Source organism: Canis lupus, chromosome 5 (genome assembly GCF_048164855.1).
Source record: "Canis lupus baileyi chromosome 5, mCanLup2.hap1, whole genome shotgun sequence".
Classification (NCBI taxonomy): Eukaryota; Metazoa; Chordata; class Mammalia; order Carnivora; family Canidae; genus Canis; species Canis lupus.
Window position 1 is genome coordinate 29931484 of NC_132842.1, and position 20370 is coordinate 29951853.

The window sequence follows — 20370 nt, forward strand, 5'->3', positions numbered from 1 at the left end:
ATAAAGGTCACTCATTCTGTTATATTCGCTCTCTTCTGTGGGAAAGATACAGTTCTTCTGTATAATGAACTTAATGTTTTATCTAAAATTCTCTGTGGACTGGGTTCAGGATTTTTTGAGAGTGTGGGCTTACAGTGCAAATCTGTAACTGGCATCCAGGAGTAAAGTCCCACAAATCCCCTCATAATGCAAGATTTAATGATGCTAGGACATTTGCTTTCCTTTAAAATAGGAATTAGAATTAGCACTTCCTGTTTTTAATGCAGTTCATGTTTCAGACTGATTATTATGTTGTTTGCCCCTGAGAATATTGCTGATAGAGTAATCACACGTGACTGTTAATAAGGGTATATTTTATCTCAAGTGATTCTCTTTTTATAGGGTTCAGCCTTTTCTTTTTTTGAAGTGATTTTCCGAAATTGTTTAAAACAAATTGTTGTAGGATGAAAAATCCCAGAGAACACAGATGTAGCATGTGACACTATGTTTATATAATTTTGTTGCCCCAAATCAAATCTGTAATTGAAAGTAGAGAAAGTAGTCTTACGGTAACATACCTAGCATTTAACTTCTTCTTTCTGTTTCTGTACATTATATTAAAAATTTAAATGTCTCATTTTCAAGCAGCAGTGCATCTCATTTTGCCTTGTCACATCTATTCTGCTTGTTAAGGAAGAAATCATGGGAAATGCAGAAAAACATTGAGGCAGGAAGAAATCATGAGAAAGTCAGAAAAACATTGAAAGGTGAATTGAAAGTGTTTTCTAGGGAAATAGCTTCATTACCCTAACACATCAGGTATTTATACACAAATTCACATTGCTCTCTCATCTAAAAATATCCTTGGGGACAGTGAGAATCAGAGACTTCGGAAATTAGGAATAGTTTACCCCAGCCTAGAATCATAGATTTCTGCTCTGGGATTAAATTAGAAGATTTGTAAGGTACTCACTCTGGCGGGACATGCTTCCACAGGTGGATGTTAATTTTTGAGTTAAGCTAGTAATATTGATGATTAGTGATAGTAGTCAGAGCCAGAAAAATCACTAAAGCATGATTTTTAACTTAACTTCCCTTTGCTCATGATGCCCTTGATGCATTCGTACTTATATTTATGTGCCAGATACGAACCTCAGAATTTTGTATTTGACAAACATTACTGTCTCATTTAATCTTCACCAAGCTTTTATAAGTTAGATATTGTCATCACCATTTTCATTTTATAGGTGAAGAAACTGACGCTCAGGGACCAGGGAACCCATAAGCAGGAGGGCTCTTGAAAAATAAAAGGTTGCTCTAAGTAGGGTTGTCCCTACCTAATGTGAAGGACCTCGTGATTTAGAAATAAATCATTGTCAAGAATAAAGTAGGCTTGGTATTAGTGCCACTAGCTCTAAATGTGTGGAACAGGCCTTTTGCAGATTAAAAGTTAAATTATCTCCTGTATGCAATCAAAACAAGACAAATTCCTGGGGCCTGGAGAGAGCCAAAAGGTTGACAGCTCTACTTTAATTCATCAGGCTTTTGTTATAGGCCTCAGAACCACACACTGGAGTGTACAATCCATACGGGAGATGCACACAACTCAAAAGGAAATTAAAATGACCTGTGATAATTTCATCATGTATTTACATTGTTATATGTCAGCTTATAGGATTATGGTGATCACCTATATTGCGTATTTATTTCCCGTTTTCCCCTCTAGAATGTAAACCATGTGAAGGCTAGTGTTTCATCCGTAGCCATATCCCTAGTTTCCATCACAGGGCCTGGCACATAGGAGGGCCCCCAGTAAATCAGTGCAGAGTGAATGTGGAAGTGCTGTCCTGGGGATGTACATGGGAATACCTAAATTTGGGGTGTCTGAGAAGATATCTCAGGAGCAGTGATGGCTCAGCTAGGTGGCAGTGAGCCAGGCGAGGATGTTCTAGAAGTTGGAGATGGCATTTGTAGGATGGCCTGACCGCATGTGAGCATGACATCTTTGCAAGGAGAGGAGTGCAGTCTGGGTTGAGCACAGTGCGGGGGGGTGGGGAGATGCAAGAGAGCAGGGTAAGCCCAGAGGCTTCCCCTCAAAGTGTGTTTGTGGCATCCACTGCCACTCTAGTTAAAAGTACAAAGAGCAGACCCTTAACTGTCCTTTGCTCATCTGCAGCCCCCTGAACCATTCTCCCTGACTGACCAAGTCCCTAGTTACTAGAGTGCCATCAGACCAAACCAGGTGCTATGAGTATATAGTCAGATAAGGTGACTCAAAAAAAAAAAAAAAAAGATAAGGTGACTCCCCACAGCTCAGGTGAACAAGTGAGGCCTTCTATGAGTGTAAGCTGGAACGCCTTTCTTGTCGTTTTGGGAGAAGTTCATTTAGTTGTGTGTTTTGCATTTTTACAACAATAGCCTTCAACCTTTTCCATTCTGTGGTCCATCTGTGTACTGATTTCAGTGATACAAAAAATAGGCCTCTTACACCATTGTTGTTGTTTTTAACTTCAAGACATGATCCGTTATTAGGTTATGGAATTATTGATTTGTGATGAATTTCTCTTTAAAAATGAAATGGAACAGAAAATGCTAGAACCCATTTTGTGCAGCGAGAGTAATTATTTCATGAAGCTATATGTCATGGAATTTAGGGCATGCTCAATCTGCTTCTTACATGAACATTTAAAATTATAGGCTTATGGCATTTAGTTTTCTGTACCATTCCTGGTAAGTCACAGAATCACATAAACTCTGGGCTGGAGGGAAGAAGGAAAAACAGAAAGTGCCATTTGTTGAGCATGCGCTGTGCCGGCTGCCTGGTTGCATGGGATCATTTACTGCTAAAGCTCTGTGCACTAGGTGGGTCATTCATGGTTTGCAGAGGAAACCCTGACTCTTGTTGAGGTTAAGAAGGTTGATCAGGGGTCACACAACAAATTACCGGCGGTGAACCCTGATCTCTTGGCTCCAATTTAATATTCTTTTTATGCCTCCGCGGCATATATATGTGGGTTGGATTCCCCACGTTTATCGGTTGGCTGTTTAGGGAAGATATTTTCTTGGGGCAAGTGTTATAACCATATTCCACATTGTTAGGAAGAATATAAACTTTGAGCTATATCCCATCAGCTTCTTTTTTAAAAAAAGATTTTATTTATTCATGAGAGACAGAGAGAGAGAGAGAGAGGCAGAGACACAGGCAGAGGGAGAAACAGGCTCCCTACCGGGAGCCTGATGTGAGACTCGATTCCAGGACCCCGGGGTCATGCCCTGAGCAGAAGGCAGGTGCTCAACCTCTGAGCCACCCAGGTGCTGCTATCCCATCAGCTTCCTAAAGGACTAGATCAGTTAGGTAGAAATAATATTGATTATATAGACCAGGGATCATTCCACCTGAAGTTGACAAAGATGAAAGCAGCTATTCTTTCTGCCCCTAAAGCTCTCCTTCCCCAGGTGCTTCTCTGGGGAGGGGCCATGTGAGATGAGCCACTTTCCTTTCTAAAGCCAGGACCCCTGGGGCTATGGCTGAGACCAACTGTCTACTTTCCCCAGTGTGTATACAGAGATTGATGGGTGTTTTTACTGGACAAAATTATGCAACTATGTAAATTCATGATGCTATATAATTCCATGATTTCCACCTTCAGCCAGGCTCTCGAACTTTCCCTGGTCACCTCTGCTTGCTTTCTACAGCAGCCACTTCTGACCTTCTCCTGCCACCCCATTCCCGTACTCTCAACACGTTGCCTTGTTTCCTGGTTCACTGAGAAAAATGGAAGTCTTCTTGATGAAAAACAGCCTGACTTTGTGATCACAGGGCTGTAACATATTTCAACTGAGTCTATTCTCCCACCCTCCCCTCCTCTTTACAATGAAAAAAATGATGCCTCATCCCCTGGCAAATGTTCTTCCTCCATTGATCCTTTGGGATCCATTTCTTCCTCATTCTCTCATCTGTGCTACCCTTCCCTCCCTCATCACTGGCCCCATTCTCACTGCATCAAACATGCTTAAACCCCTTCCCTCTCTGAAGAAAAAGACTGTCCTTCCTCTAGCTACTTTCTTTTCTCTTCCCTCCTCCTCACAACCAGACCCCTTAAATTGTCCCCTCTGCCAGCTCCTCTGTCCTCGCTCCACAAAGTCATGGCCACAGACCTCTGGTTTTGCCTCTACTAACTTTTAGGAAGCTGTCACTCATGCTCCCTATTGCTAATCCTTGCTGAATTCCACTCCTTTCTTGCTTGACTTCTCTGCAGCAGACTGTGCATTGAGCACTCCTGCGTTCTTAGAGCAAAGTTTCCTTCTGTCCTCTTTCTCGTTGTTCTTCCTTCTTTTCTTCTCCTTTGCAATCTCCTCCTTTCTTTTCTGTCTCCTGGAAGGCTGATGATCCTCATTTCTCTCTCCTCATGGTAGCCTCACTCCTCATTCATCTTAAGAGCCATCTCCTCACTGACCACTACCCAAAAGTTACCTCTCCAAAGTTCTACTGATCTTCTTCTGCCACTAGTTGATGGACACATTCAATACCGGATGCCCCAAACCGAACACATCAGCTTCCCCTTTCTCTTGCTGCAAATATTTCCCTACCACTCTTTTCTGTATCTGGCATTGGCATCACCTCTTCTCACATAAGCAGAAATCTAGATGTTTTTCCTTGCCCTTCACCTCTATAGCTCACCCCAAACCACATTCTATTAGTTTCACCTCCTGCATCTCTTTATTCCATCCACCCTTTCCCACCTCCTCTTCCCCACTCCGTTTACAGGCCACCACCACTTCTCCTCTCTGTATGGCTTCTGGAACCTCCTACCTGGCCTCTGTTACTATAGATAGTTGTCCCTGTTACAGGCAGAAGAACCCTTCTAGGACCCAGATCTGAGTGTGTCACTCCTGGCTTTAAATTCTCCAGTGGCTACCCACTATACTTGAAACGAAACCCAGACCTTGTAACATGAATTAGAGGGTTTTAGTTGGTCTATACCCCCCTGTCCTCAAGCCTCATCTCTCCAGCAACACACACATCACATTCCTCCCAGTCTGAGCCCCTTTTGGTTCCTTAGTGGTCCCATGCATCCCATGGCTCATGGAACTTCTTGCCCAAATTCTAAAACTCTCCATCTTTTGGCAAATTCCTATACATGTTCAGTCCCTTAGACATCTTTTCCACAGAAATCTTCTCCTCATCCTGTAAATTTGGATTTTGTTTCCTTCCACATGTTCTTAAAAGATATATGAGATCATCCATATAAAGTCCTTACCACAACGTGTAGCATTAGTAGCCAAACACCAAATGTTATGACCACAGCACTTAGAATGTATTGTCATTGTTTGTTGGCTTTTAGATTTCTCCAATAGATTATAAACTCTATAAGGGCAGATGCCACATTCCCACTTATTCTCTGTTGAATCCCTAGTCTCTGTCAACAAATCTGACATATAGTAGGTACTCAATAAATATTAGTGGAATAAATAAATGAGCCTAAATTTTAGAACCTGTTTTGTCTAAGAGACTATGTGCTAAGTGATAGGAGGAAGGAATCCCAGTCTAAGGGTTTAAATATCTGCCCAAGTAGAATCATTATCATCTTGGACAGTCCTGTGGGTCTGTGGATTTATCTGGATAAATTCTAAAAAATAAGAGTTGGAAGTGTTGGGAAACATTCAAAGATGCAAAAAGCAATTTGCTGCAAGATAAAAACTCCATCTCCCCTCTTTATGGTGTGATTTATTTTTTCTCCATCCTCCTCACAGTTTCTCACTTTAATGACCACTATAACACCAACAATAAAAGGAAAAAAGACTGAGTTAAGAATGATCAGGGAATAAAAGGCAATATTGAAATATCCTGAAATATCCTGCAAGCAGAGGATGAAGTAATAGGTGAACTTTAAATATAGATATACCAAGACTCAAAAATTATTTTAGTAAAAAGAAAATATTAAAGGATAAAAGAGGTAAAATATTTTTAATGAAACAATAAAAGATTTTAAAGACTCCTCAGAAAAAAAAATCATAATCATCTTAAAAATTCATTGAAGCAGGTAATAGAAAGAAAGGTAAAAAGTAAAAAAAAAAAAAAAAAAAAAAACTAAATTCAAGAACTAGGACGACAAACGCGTGCCAAAGATAAAATCGTTGAAAGCATTTAAAGAAAGACGTTTTAAAATTAAAGAATAATAAATTACTTAGGGGGACTCACAGGTAGAATAACCAAAAGATATTGAAACCAAAGGAAAAAAATGCCATAATCCTTTAAAGGAGATAAAAAAATAAATCCCAACAATAATAAAACTAAACGGGCCTATGCAGAGGTTCCTAACAGTAAGTAAGCCACAGCTAAAACTGGAGTTTAGGATTCTTGTTTGTAACAACAACAACAAAAAGCCCCTGTGGGATTTCAGAGGCAGATTTCAAAGTTCCACAGTGACATTTCCCTCCTGGAGAGGGGCCGCAGGAGGTCAGCTGAGGATAACCAAATAGTTATGCTCACCTTTGCCGGCAGACTAAGGGAGACACTTCTCACCTCCAAGACTCAGCTACTCTGCATTCCAGCCCCATCATGGCTTCACCATCCAAAGTATCCTGCTTTCCTTTGGGAAATAAGAAAATAAGGTAGCCCTGTAAATTCTAAGTGCATTCTTCCATCTGTTCATGAAGAGCTCTTCACAATCAGAGTCCCTTTGGGGAACTACAAAAACAGTGTCCTTTTGGTTATGCCTTTGCTGTGTGGCTTGTAATGTCTCTCTCTCTCTCTCTCTAATATTTTCTTATGTCTCTGAGGACTTGCAGTTTCTCTCCAGCTCCTCACCAGAGCTCAGTAATGATATTTTAATTATGTTATTATCTCCTCTAGTAAGCTCACCTTAAGGGCATGTGCCAGGTCTTAGGTTTCTTTCTTTTACTTTAGCTCATGGCACAGAGCTCAGGCTGCCTCTGGACCCAAGTGAGGAAGGTCAGGAAGCCCCTCAGAGTCAGGGAATATATTTTGTTTTCCTCCAACTGTCAGCATGAAGGTTTCAGTGAATATCACATTTCCTAGGGCCCGATCATTAGCGTCTAAGAGCCCTAAGCTCTGCAATTTTTGCCCATATTTGCAATGTGAGGCTGAGGGATCTAACTGAAAAGTGGTTCATAGAGCCAAGTACATTGTTGCAGTTGCAGTGCTGACTTCTGGTAGCCAGTCCCTAGTTTGGCATCTGCTGCCCCCCCCGAACCTGCTTCCTCTCACTAGTTATCTGGTGTCTTCTCTGCCCATCATTCTCCAGGCTCCTTGCTAAGTGGGGACATAGATAGTTGGCACACAGGGTTTTAAGAATCTGAATTAGAGCATCATCACCTTCACCTCCCTGCCTTTGTCCTGCTTTTCCATGGACACTCCAGTCTTTCATGGCCATCCAACTGTGAAGGCAGAGAGGAAGGTTGTAGACATGGCTATGAGAACACAATTTTCTCAATCCAGTTTTACCATATGGACCAAAAGATGCAGGAGTTGAATGAGGGGTCTCTAGGATCCCTCCTGATCCTAATATTTTATAGCTGTTTTCTGGGTGTTCCTTTGGTATATCTGCATGTTCCAATCACATGTCACCAGGTACCTGGAGTGGTATAGTGCCGGATAGAGGGGTACAGTGCTGGATAAGTGGCAAGGTGCCCAGGCTCAGGTTAGCCCATTTGTAAGTGTTGATGAATAGCTTGGATGATGAACAAATGTCACCAAGAGCGGTATGTGTAATCCTTCACCCACATATAGGACCATAGTCACCCGAACTCCAAAGCCTTCCATCTGGAGTTCTGATGTTGTAACACCAGAACATCTTTCCTTTGGTCTTAGTAATGATAATATGCCAAATTTTCTCAGATACTGTAAAACCAAGTTTTCTGACAGTACTGGTTCTCCAAAAGGAACAACCTCAGTGGATTTTGTTTCTGGAAGATAAGATAATGAGGAATAGCAGCCAGATAGAATCTTCTCTAAGAATGGGAGTTTTTAAAAATTTCTTCTGCATTATTCAAGTAGAATAATAAATTAACATGGCTTTTTTTTTACACATATTCAGGCTATTTAGATGGGGTGATATTCATAGTAACCATAAATAAACTCTTTCATAAGAGGAACTTGAATCACTCTACCCCTCGCATATAACTAGACCAATCTTAGAAAGTTTTGTAAAAATCCTTTTAATTTTGATGAAATAATTCAGCGAGAAAGAACTTGCATAATCCCAAATTCTGAAGCAAAGGCAGCATAAGTATTTGCCGAAGGCACAGCCCAGGATTCTTGAAACTTCCTTCCTGTCTTCCAATAAAAAAAAAAGGGAGGGGGGGATTTTACTACTGAGATTCTTTCCTGGTTCGTGGGCATTGAGATTTGTTAATGTTTATAGTACACTTGAGATCTGAGAGTAAACGTACTTCAGGAGCGTAAGCCACATGAGCAGTAAAAAAAAAAAAAAAGGCTTTTTGTTACCTATTGAAATAAATGCAATATATTTGACAAAAAAAAAAACCCTGCCTATATTGCTAAGTATAAATTAGCACATAATTTTAGAAATTGATGAAATAAAACTCATCCATTAACAGTTTCTCATGGGTAGAGCTGATAGAGAGAAATGTGTATACATGACATCGTATTCGAATTTTATTATTTCAATAGAAATGAAAGGGAGAACAAGCCCCTTCTCTTCAGAGAAAAGACTGCAAGTATTCAGAACAGAGAGAACATATGTTTATTTAAGTATAAATATTGTAGATATTTTCTCATGGAAAAATAACCAAGTCCTTTGGGTCTAACTATCTAGACCTAGACAGGGATCCCACTATTTATCACACTATGTATTCAAGTACTGCACTATCTCAAGACACTTCATAATACAGCTACAAAAGCAAACTGTAAAGAATCATCAAACACCCTACAGATCCAACGAATGAAACATATATTTCTTCAGATATTTGTCTAAAAAGTACCAATAGAAAAATTTAGACTGAACTCCAGGGAATTTTAATCCACACACCACATTTTCATAGGCTTTTGCAAGGTAGAGTCAGAGGATTACATTTTCTGAGAACCACTGTTTGAAAAGCTTGACCACTAATCAGTTAAGTGTGACATAGGCTTGAAATGAGATGTGGTAATAAATAATCAAGGGTAAAGGACAACTTAACACATGTTGATTGTGGGCCAGTGCTGTTGCCCTGAGGTTGTCAGAGTTGCAGTTTATTATTTATTTGACATTCGGCTCAGAGTGTTGCTTTGGATGTCAATCGCCGTGTAATGAACGTCCACTAAAACTTAGTGGCTTAAAACAGCATCATTTTATTTGTTCATGATTCTGTGGATCAGGAACTTTTTGGGCTGACTCCACTCCTTAGGGGAATCGCCTGGGATCTCTCATGAGATTGTGGACAGATAGGAGATGGGTCTATGGCTCCTAGAAGGTATGGCTAGAAGCCTGGGACCACCCCAACTCCCTTTCTTTCTCTGTGCAGCTCCCTTGAGCTTCTCTTCATGGTGGTTAGAGCCTAAGAGTGAGTGTTCTGAGTGTACAAAGGCCAAAGCTGAGAACTCTTAGGGGCTAAACTGAGAATTCCCAGAGCATCACTTCTGCTTCATTTCCTTGGTCAGCAAGTCAAGGCCAACCAAGGTCACGGTTGCATCTCTCTGGAGTGAGGCCATGCAGCATTGCAGAAGAGGAGGCATGGTATAGCACGAGTCATTAGGCTATCTGCTAAACCATTTCATGAAGGTGATCTCATGTTTGTCTTCTCAGCTGGAGCCCCTATGTCTCTCTTCCCAAGCACACCATACTCTGCGTGACAGCAGAGCTAACACACTATCTTAAGGCGACTCTCCACTTGACAAGTCCATGGTTACTCCACACCACCTGTAGGATGCAATTCAGACTGTTGGCTTGGTTTGCCATGCCCTTCCCACCCCGTCCCCCACCTACTCCTCCAGCCTCTCTGCTCAAAGGCTTATGCACCCCAGTTCTTCAGCTGCTTCTCAGGTAGCAGCACTCCATGTGGGACCGTGTGCTGGGAGGCCCTGCTTACCCCCAGAATCCTGCCCCCCAACACTGGCACATCCCCCATGTGCCTGGGGTCCTGCACTGATGGCCCTGCCCTCTCCCCAGGCCCACTGCTGGTGCACGCGAGCAGACATCTGTCTCTTGCTCTGCCATCCAGCCCTTGACCTTAGCAGGTAGGCCCCTCTGCAAGTGCTTGGTACCATTTACTGATGTCGGCATCCCAGCGCAATGCCAGAGCTGCAGAGTGCCTGCGGGAGAGTCCAGAGAACCCCAAAGAGAAAGAAGGTAGGTGTGATGAGGAGAATGGTGAGCTGTGTGACCCAGCCCAAGCTGCAGGTGCAGTATTACCAAAGTGCAGGTGAAGAATGCGTTGGATAAACCAAAGACAAGAAACAAGCATAGTCAGTAGAACAGAAAATTCGATTAGATATGGGGAAGAGCAAGGCGTGTCCTATTTAAGAAAGCACGAAACTGTGAGCAGAGGGCCTTACCTCAGACCAGCCCCGTGGCCTCTACAGAGATGTGCAAGAGGCACCCCTCCAGGGCACCCTGGACCTGAAATGTTTTGAGAAGCCAGGACACCCTGATCCAAGTGGTGTGTGGCTCTCAGCAAGTGACCACCACCCTGAGAGGGCAGAGGAGAAGCTGAGCAGAGAGAAGGGAAGAGCCTGCTTCTGGGAAAATGTGTGGGGCCATCACACCTAAAAGGGAGATGTCACTTGTGTCGCTTGCGGGAGTACCTCCAGCCCCAAGCTCAACTGACTGAATCACATGAATGTGACCCTGATGGTGATGTGCTTGGCTCTGGTGACAAAGTACAGGGGACGTGGTGTGACTGGGGAGAGGTGGGGTGACCACTAAGCCTGATCAAAGGAGATCCACCTTGAAATAACTCATAGTCCTCTTCTGGCTGAACAACTATAAAGGACGTAACCATCATGTGAAAATATTTTTTCTGTATAACAGATGCTGCTCTGGTCAACTTATACCCATTAACTCACCTGAGGTAGGTCCTCTGTTGTCCTCATTTCACAGATGAGGACACAGGTAAAAGGCTTGTTCAAGGTCACAGAGCTCCTAAATGGCAGAGCTGGCATGTGATCACAGGCAGTTTGGTGTCGTAGTCTCTATTCTTAACCATTCTACTCGGCCAAGCCTGAATTTGCCAATATACTGTAGCTACTGTCTCGTTTTTTAAAAAAATGTTACTTGACATTGTTATTAATTCTGAGAAGTGAGTTTTGAGAATTCCTTCCCTCTTTATATCTCAGTTATTGTTTTCGGCACATTTAAAATTGGCAAATTCTATCATATGTAGATGCACACGTGTACGTACATGTATACTGACAGCTGTAGCTTTCAAAAAGCTGTGAGAGGAACGTTAGTTTAATTAAAAATGAGTGAGAAATGCAGCCAGATTAACATTCTTTAGTAATCACTTTGAAGTCTCAACTTCAGCTTTATGGGATTGTTCTGGAAATGAGAAGAATGATATATTGTTATACTAGGAGATAGATTTAATTTTTTTTTTTAGTATATCCCTGATGTGACTTTATAATCTGCTTTTTAGTAAGTTCTCATATCTATGAATCACTAATAAGGTTCACATTAAGTTTTTGATCTTTTTAGGTCTATGATTTATTATTATTATTTGACAAGTTCCAGAAGCACAGATTCTGAAAAGTTCAGAGAGATATTTATTTAAGAAAACATTACTTTTGTCAATATTTTCCAAAGATTAATTTTTTAAATCCCAAGGAATCTGTACTTTGTCATTTTTTGTTGGTTTGCAAAATAAAATCAGAAACACAATAGCTGCTTCCTATTTGAGCAAATGGCCAATTTTCAGAGGTTGAGCAATTCATTGAATATAAATAATAGCCTTGAAATATATATAAATAGGAAACTCATAATAACTACCTAGGGCATACAACATTATCTCAGAGGCAGATACAAAGTGCCTACGTTTCTGTACGCTTCTGTTTTAACCTGATCCCTCCTTCATGGACCCCTGGCTTCCAGCCAGTACTTTTAGAGGACTTATGGATTCGGCAACAGAGGAAGGGAAGAAGCTGTGAATAGAACAGAGGATTTTTTTTTTTTCTTGGAGTGGACTTCCCAGCAAATCCAAGGGTGACCAGCTTTGGAGCACTACTACCTCCCTGATCTCAAAATACCTTCCATTATGCTGCCAGAATGTTCTCACTTCACTTTAGTATCTAAAATTCTGCCAACTAGAAGTATAAGGAACACACATCCTCTTAGAAATTCCAGTCCTGATGAGATTTCGTTCCCATGTTACTCAGTAACTTAGAGAAGATGGGAGTCTTCATGAGACGGAAGGCTGGAGTTTATTCAGTCCACAAATATGAATCAATCAAGCACATAATTGGTTATTGATCAGTGACTCATCTAGATATTAGGGGTATAGGGGAGAAGAGGGGGCCAAGATCCTGGCCTGCATGAAGCCTACTTTCTTTTGGAGGAGAAAGGCTATGAAAAAAGGTAAACAGTCCATAAATGAGATAATTTAGATGATGACAGTGCAATTAAGTTACAGTGAGGAAAGTAAAGATACTTTCAACTTTCTGGAATGTGGCCTGCTCTTAGATTGCTAAATGCTTTGTTTTTATGGACAATGAGAGAGAGGAAAAATATCTGATATTTTTCTGATATTCACTGTCACAAAACCATGGTTTTATAAAAATGAGATGATGTAGAAAATGCATATTCTGCTTTTTCCTGGTCCCAAATAATGTCTAATTCTCATCCTGCATTCTTCTTGGGACCATGGCTCCTTTTCCATCACTGTGTTCCTTTGTTGATACATGCCTGGGATGCAGTAGGTGGTCAATAAATATTTTTCTCTCGATAGATAGATAGATAGATAGATAGATATAGAAATAGAAATAGATATAGATCTATATAGATATTCCATATATGTGGAATTTGACTCAGGATTCCTGTTAGTAATGAGGAGCTACACCTTTTCTTAAAAGAAAAAACAAAATCTTAACTTTGTACTGCCTATTGCTACAATTTCAGCAGGTAAGCACACGAGAAGAAGGAAACTAAAAGTCGGCTTGCCTAATTAATTCCCACTCATGCAGCTCTAGCCCCAGAGCTTTCACTTCCTGTCTTCTTAGTAACTTCCACATAGGCAACATCTGAAGGGACGTGCTTTTTTATGCCTGAGAATGCACCTGGTACCCTACATATTTCCCTGGGAAGAGAATGGCTCTCCTTAGTTCTTAAATAGGGCCATTTCTTGCCCCTTTTTCTTAAATCTTTTTTTTAATTTATTTTTTATTGGTGTTCAATTTACTAACATACAGAATAACCCCCAGTGCCCGTCACCCATTCACTCCCACCCCCCGCCCTCCTCCCCTTCTACCACCCCTAGTTCGTTTCCCAGAGTTAGCAGTCTTTACGTTCTGTCTCCCTTTCTGATATTTCCCACACATTTCTTCTCCCTTCCCTTATATTCCCTTTCACTATTATTTATATTCCCCAAATGAATGAGAACATATAATGTTTGTCCTTCTCCGACTGACTTACTTCACTCAGCATAATACCCTCCAGTTCCATCCACGTTGAAGCAAATGGTGGGTATTTGTCTAATGCAATCCCTATCAAAATACCATGGACTTTCTTCAGAGAGTTAGAACAAATTATTTTAAGATTTGTGTGGAATCAGAAAAGACCCCGAATAGCCAGGGGAATTTTAAAAAAGAAAACCATATCTGGGGGCATCACAATGCCAGATTTCAGGTTGTACTACAAAGCTGTGGTCATCAAGACAGTGTGGTACTGGCACAAAAACAGACACATAGATCAATGGAACAGAATAGAGAATCCAGAAGTGGACCCTGAACTTTATGGGCAACTAATATTCGATAAAGGAGGAAAGACTATCCATTGGAAGAAAGACAGTCCCTTTTTCTTAAATCTTAAGGATAAAAACCATCTCTTAGAATCTTCCCCAAGTCTGATAACACTGAAGGCCTCTTGACTCCCACTATTTAACTCTGACTCTAAAGCAACCTTCACAAATACCAGTAATCTCCCATGCCAACTGGGAAAAAATAGCCTTAACCTAAAAATCTTAACTTCTCTTTCTGTATCAAGGTGACCGACCATATCTTCACAAATGAAAGGGAGTGATTCTGTAGATGACACCATTCTAGCCAGGAGGACTGTTATGCTCCCAGGGGCTCCATGGAGTCAGTCCACCAGCTTCCAAAGCAATTTCCCAGACCTTCATACTACACTCTTGGTGCTTATTTGCTGAAGCATCAGCCTAACTTCTTTACCCCGTATCTTTTATCTCAGTTTTCTGGTTGTATTTTATCTAAGTCATCTTTACCTTAGTTGAGCTAAAGCTGTGGTTTTGCAAATTAAATCAGTTGTGGGTTTCTGCATATATCTACTCCATGTGTTTACTAAGCCTTTTCTAAAAAAAAAAATTAGCATTCTATGTCTGTTTTCATCTTTTTAGTTGTGTGAAGGAAGATTTGTTTTGCTTAAGGTTTTTTAAAAACAAATTCAAAACTATTTAGAAGAACACATTTTAAGAAACCAAAAATGCTTTTTAGACCTATAATTTTAGCCATAGTTGAATTCCCTTAAAGTTTTGATGTTTGATTGTAATGAAGAGATCATGGGACTTTTGAGGCTGGACTCCATGCTTTAAGCAGAGAAGCTGTTCCATGTGTTTCAACATGGAAGAGATTTTGAAAGGCATCTCTTATAGCTGCCATGGAATATGCAAAGGTGGGGAGGTGGTATTAAGTAGGAATCTATTATAATAATTTAGTGAAAATAATGTTTTCAAGCTAAAATACTGAAGAGTAGGGATCAAGTAGAAAATAAATAACCAGATAAAATTCACAGGACGTATTGCATAGCTGTGTGGAAAGGTTGAAAGTGAAGGAATACTCACCGTTGAGTCCAATATGTGTAGCTTGGGGACTCAAGATATGGTAATTGCCTTGATCAAGACAGAGGAGAGATGAGAGGCAGAGGCATTGGGGGCAGAGGCATTGGGGGAAAGGTAGCGTTCCTATTTATTCTGACTGTGTGTGACACCACTTGGAGAAGGCCAATATGTAGCCGAGAACAATAGGACTGAGGGACGTGCAGATGGACTTCAAGAAAAATGTAGCTCTTGAAGTTACCACTAAGTAGAAGATCATTGAAGCCATCGGAAGACAAAAAAAGTCAAGTCCAAACCTGGATGTTTTTTCCATAGTATTTAGGCAAAGCAAACCAAACCAACACAGTAGACCAGGAGTGACCAAAGGGATGGAGGGGACGATGGGAGGGAAGGGAGGGAGCTGCCAGTGCCACGTGTGATATGGAGGAGGAAGACCAAGAGCGAGTCGGTGGGTCTGGAGGCTGGCATCGCCACCACCTTTGAGACAGCAGGATTGGCAGTGTGATGGGTGGCAGAAGCCAAATGGCACAGGGTGGGGAAGCCAAGGGAAGTTGAGGAAATGAAAATGGTCTGCAAAACTTGTTGGCAGAGGAAAGAGGCAGAGCCACATCTGCAGAAGAAGCAATGTCAGAAGTTGTCAGGCGATGGGAAGTGTGAGAGTGTTTGCAGATGGGAGGGGGACAGAGGCTGAAATCACAAGAAGGACAAGGGGTGCAGGGAGGGAGTAATTGCAGAGATGTGGCTGGTGGTGGGCGGGGGGGGGCAGGATCATACATGGGACACTATGGGGAGAAGAGGTGGAGGTAGAGATAGCTTGAACCAGAGGGAAGGAAGCTCGAGCAAATTTGCGCCTTGTGGCTCCCATTTTCTCACCAAAATGGACTGTCCCATATGCCCAGGGCAGAGAAGACACAACCTGTCAGCTACAGGTTGTGTGAACAGATCCTCAGTGTCCAAGAGGAGATTCAAACGTAAGGAGAACAAGCGTAGGATAGCCTATTTAGGAAACAGGAAGGGAAGCAGCCCAGGGATGAGATAAAAAATAAAGTTAAGATTGTTATCAAATTCGATAATAAATCAAATGCTTTATAATCCTAAATAAGATCTTATTTGTTGCTCTGTGTGTGTGTGTGTGTGTGTGTGTGTGTGTGTTTGCTAATGATTTCTGGTTTATTATAAGGAATACAAGCCAAGAAAAGCCAAATGGGAGAGATGCACAGGGCAGGGTATCAGTGGGGGGGAGATGCAGGGCTTCCATGTATTTGTTGCTGTTTTATAGTAAAAATACACAGCACAAATTTACCTTTTTTTTTTTTTTTTTTTTAAAGCTTACGGCGCAGTGGCGTTAGTTAGATTCATCACTGCTGTGATCAATTTCCAGAGCTTTCTCATCATCCCAAATAGAAACTCAGGACCCACTAGGCAATAACTCCCTATGACCAGCTCCCCAAAACTTCTAGAAACCGCCCTTCCACCTTCTGTCTCTGCGGATTTGCCTGTTCTAGGTCTCTCCTATTTGTTGCTTTTAAAGCATGTTGCACAAAGTAAGAAAAAAAGGGAATAACAAGAAGGTAATCATTCTTACTAGAATGTTCTGTAGATGAAGAGATCGTTCTTAAACCCTCCCCTATTTTCTTAATCCACACTGCGGTATCCACTTCTAAAACATAACAACCCTGTTATAAACTCGGTATGACGCATTACCCTTGAAGTAATTCAAATTCACTTTGAGCACCCTTAAATTCACCTTCAGTGTCTGTTCACGGTATCCATATACACCACAACGGGTGTCTTTTCCCCTCACCCAAATGATAGCACAGAATTGCAGTTTGGTAAATATTTTTCCGTGTGGCAGTCTGTTTCCGAGGATTGCTTTCTTCAGCTGAATCTGTGTTGTCTGAAATAGAAGCTCCTAAAAATAGCCTGTATGTGCATCACTTAGAAAGATGAGAGATTCTACTACTAAGATATGCAAACAGATAACCCCTCGGCTTTAATGTCAGCTACAGGTTGTGTGAACAGATCCTCAGTGTCCAAGAGGAGATTCAAATGAGTAGTTCTGGCATGAGACTCCTTTATTTTTCATGGAAATCCTGTTTGATTCCCAATGAAAGTTAATTTGGATGGGAAGACCTATTGGAAGAAATGTCTGATACTATAATCATCTTCCAAACACAACTTCTATTTTCATTTTCTGTGACCAACCCCAGAAAGAGAGGACAAAATTCCCGCAGTGGAGGTGAGTGACATGTACCTCTTCTTACGGCTGTACCCAGTAGGTGGGGCCTTGCCAGATGCCTTCTAAATTGGGGATTCAGAATATGAGAGACTCCTAACTCTGGGAAACAAACTAGGGGTGGTGGAAGGGGAGGTGGGGGTGACTGGGTGACGGGCACTGAGGGGGGCACTTGATGGAATGAGCACTGGGTGTAATTCTATATATTGGCAAATTGAACACCAATAAAAAATTCATAAATAAAAAAAATTTAAAAAATAAATTGGGGATTCACATGGAAAGGTCAACAGCCGGGAGGGGGGCACGCCTGGGTGGCTCAGTCAGTCAAGGGTGTGACTCTGGGTCTCAGTTCAGGTCTTAACCTCGAGATCGTGAGTTCAAAACCTTTCCCACTTAAAAAAATAAATAAAAAATAAACTTGCATTGGGCTTTACGCTGGGCATGGAGACCACTAAAAAAAAAAAAGAAGAAGAAGAGATATCAACAGCCATTGCACTTCCCAAGCCCCAAAGCTAGCTACTCCCCTCTAAACATTGCTGACCCTGCTATCAAAAAGGGGAACTGTGTTCATATTGTTTCCCTTCCCCCGACCTTACCTCCCCTCATCCCATTCCCATGCATCTTTGCTTCTCAGCTTTGAGCCCCGTCTGTCTCCTAAAGCCACTAATCTGGAGTTTCCTCTCATCAGAAACACTTGCCTCAGAAATCTGTGTGGACGTGAGCACAGACTGTTCTTTGTTGCTTTATGTGGGTCAGTCATGTATCCCAGGGAATCTATAATCATCTTGCAGGTGTGTGTTTTCATCTGTAAAATCATAAAATGTTACTATTTTACAGATGAGGACATTAAGCCCAGAAAGGTGAAGTAACTAGGCTAAGGTCACACAGCCGAATTCAACAGATAGATGGTAGATTAGCACATTTAAGAGGATGGAGGGAGAAATGTGTGTTTCTTCCCCAAAATTACTTGAATGGGCTCTGCCAGAGTTTCTCTCTGTAGCTTTTTTTTTTCTGTTTCTATTGCTAATTGGCACCTTCGTGTTCCAGAGATCTTTCTCCGCACAAGGTACAATTCCATACTATTAGTTATAGTTTGGTTTTTAAAATTATAATCCCATTTCCTGCCTTCCAGAGGTCATCTTGATTGAAGTTTTAGGTGTTTGGAAGCTAGTGATGCATTTACAGATTTTACATTTTAGAGAGCAATTTGCAAACAGCTACTATAATTGAAGATGTGTCTATACCCAGTAGTTCTCCTACTTTGCACACATTCTATAGAAATTCTCAGACATGTGCCAAAGGGAACACCTACAAGAATGGTTGTAACACTACTTGTTTATTACAGCAAACAAACAAACCAGCAAAAACAAAATGAAACAAAACCCATCAAACATCAACCGAAGAACAGATATAAGATTGTCATATCTGTATTTCACGGTATACTAGAGAGCAGTACTTCTCAAAGTGTGATCCTGGGGACCCGGGAGATCCTCAAGACTTTTTCAGGGAATTCTCATCTCAAAACTGACTTTACAGAACTACTAAGGCATTTTCACCTTTTCATTCTGTCCAGTGGGAATTTTCCAGAGGCTGCATGTTAGAATAGAAACAGACTGGGTGCAGAAGTAGATATGAAAAGCCTGCTGTCTTCCATGAACTGAGATATTAAAAAGATTTGCAAAAACATAAAAGAGTACCACATTTCTCATTTGCTTGCCTTAAAAATACTATTTATCATAAATCATGCTTACGCTAGGATATCATGTATAATGGATTTTTATTGTTACTTTTAGTTAGAAAATAGCAGTTTTTGCATTTTCTCAGTGTTATTTTCTGATACAGCAAAGAGATTTAATCCATGTAAACCAAAGGTCTTCATCATCCTCAATAATTTTCAAGAAAGTGAAGGAATCCTAAGATCCAGAAGTTTGAGAACCACTGCTATAAAGTCAGGAAAGTGAATAAATTGAGACTGTATGTATCAACAAGAATGAGTCTGGCAAACACAATAAATGGAGTTGCAGAAGCATATAAATAGAATTTTAAAGCCAGAAAAACATGCTACATATAGAGTAGATATATACTACATGTATCAAAATATGGTGGAAATAATAAACTCTACAGTCTGTACAGTAATTCTTTTGATAAAAAGAATGAAAATGAAAGAGAATGCAGTCAGTGGGAAGACATTGGAAACTTGAAACACATTGGTTAGGTTTTCCTTTTTGGTTGGATTATAGGTGTAAGGTGTTCCTTAAGTTATTTTTTTTTATGTTTTTGTATGCCTGGAATGTTTTTTAATAAGATTTAAAAACTAATAACCAAGGATGCCTGGATGGCTCAGCGGTTTAGTGCCTGCCTTTGGCCTAGGGCATGATCCTGGAGTCCTGGGATCAAGTCCCACATCGGGGTCCCTGCATGGAGCCTGCTTCTCCCTCTGCCTATGTCTCTGCCTCTCTCTCTCATGAATAAATAAATAAATAAAGTCTTTAAAAAAAAGAGAGAAGAAAAAAACCCTAATAACTGGGGTCACCTGGGTAGCTCAGTCAGTTAAGCATCTGCCTTCTGCTCAAGTCATGATACCAGGGTCCTGGGATCAAGCCCCATGTCGAGCTCCCTGCTCCGCAAGGAGTCTGCTTCTCTCTCTCCCTCTGCCTCTCCCCACCCCCACTCCCTGCTCAGGCTCTGTCTCAAATAAATAAATACAATCTTAAAAAAAAAAAAAACTAACTAAAAGTCATATACAAGTCAGTAATAAAAAGCAAAAGCCCAACTAAAAAATAGGCAATGGACTTGAACAGACATTTCTCCAAAGATATTATACTAATGGCTGAGAAGCATGTAAGAAGATGTTCAACATCACTAACCATTAGAAAAATGCAAATATCACAGCGAGATATTACCTCACACCTACTGGATGGCTACTCTCAGAAACCCCAGATAGCAAGTTTTAGTGAGGATGCAGAAAAATGTGTGCACTGTTATTGAGAATGTAAAATGGTACACCTGTGTTGGAAAACAATATGGCAGTTACTCAAAAAATTAAAAATAGAATCGTAGTATGATTCAACAGTCCCATTTGTGGGCATACAGTCAAAGGGACATTGCGCACCTCTTCATAGCAGCATTATTCACAATAGCCAATGTGTGGAAACAATCCAAGAAAACATTGCTGGATGAATGGATAGACA

The 20370-nt window shown here is 41.0% G+C and overlaps 1 protein-coding gene and 1 long non-coding RNA gene across 9 annotated transcripts in view; one reads left to right on the plus strand and one right to left on the minus strand.

Moving 5' to 3' along the window:
• Positions 1–20370, plus strand: part of PRKCQ (protein kinase C theta) — a 173532-nt gene that overhangs the window by 2028 nt on the left and 151134 nt on the right. The window contains exon 1 of one of the 2 annotated variants that reach the window (XM_072825894.1): positions 16965–17182. The exons of the other annotated variant lie outside the window; for it this stretch is intronic. The gene's annotated coding sequence lies outside the window, so the exon portion shown is untranslated. Of the gene's footprint in view, positions 1–16964; positions 17183–20370 lie in introns of those variants that run through there. 2 annotated transcript variants of the gene reach the window in all.
• Positions 8810–20370, minus strand: part of LOC140633411 (uncharacterized) — a 62955-nt gene continuing 51394 nt past the window's right edge. For 2 of the 7 annotated variants that reach the window (XR_012031025.1, XR_012031022.1), the window contains 3 exons: positions 17878–17984; positions 11009–11480; positions 8812–9863 (listed from right to left, as the gene is read on the minus strand). This is a non-coding gene — a long non-coding RNA (uncharacterized lncRNA). Of the gene's footprint in view, positions 9864–11008; positions 11481–17601; positions 17631–17877; positions 17985–20370 lie in introns of all 7 variants that reach the window. The other 5 variants (XR_012031023.1, XR_012031028.1, XR_012031024.1 and 2 more) reach the window with 5 other exon arrangements.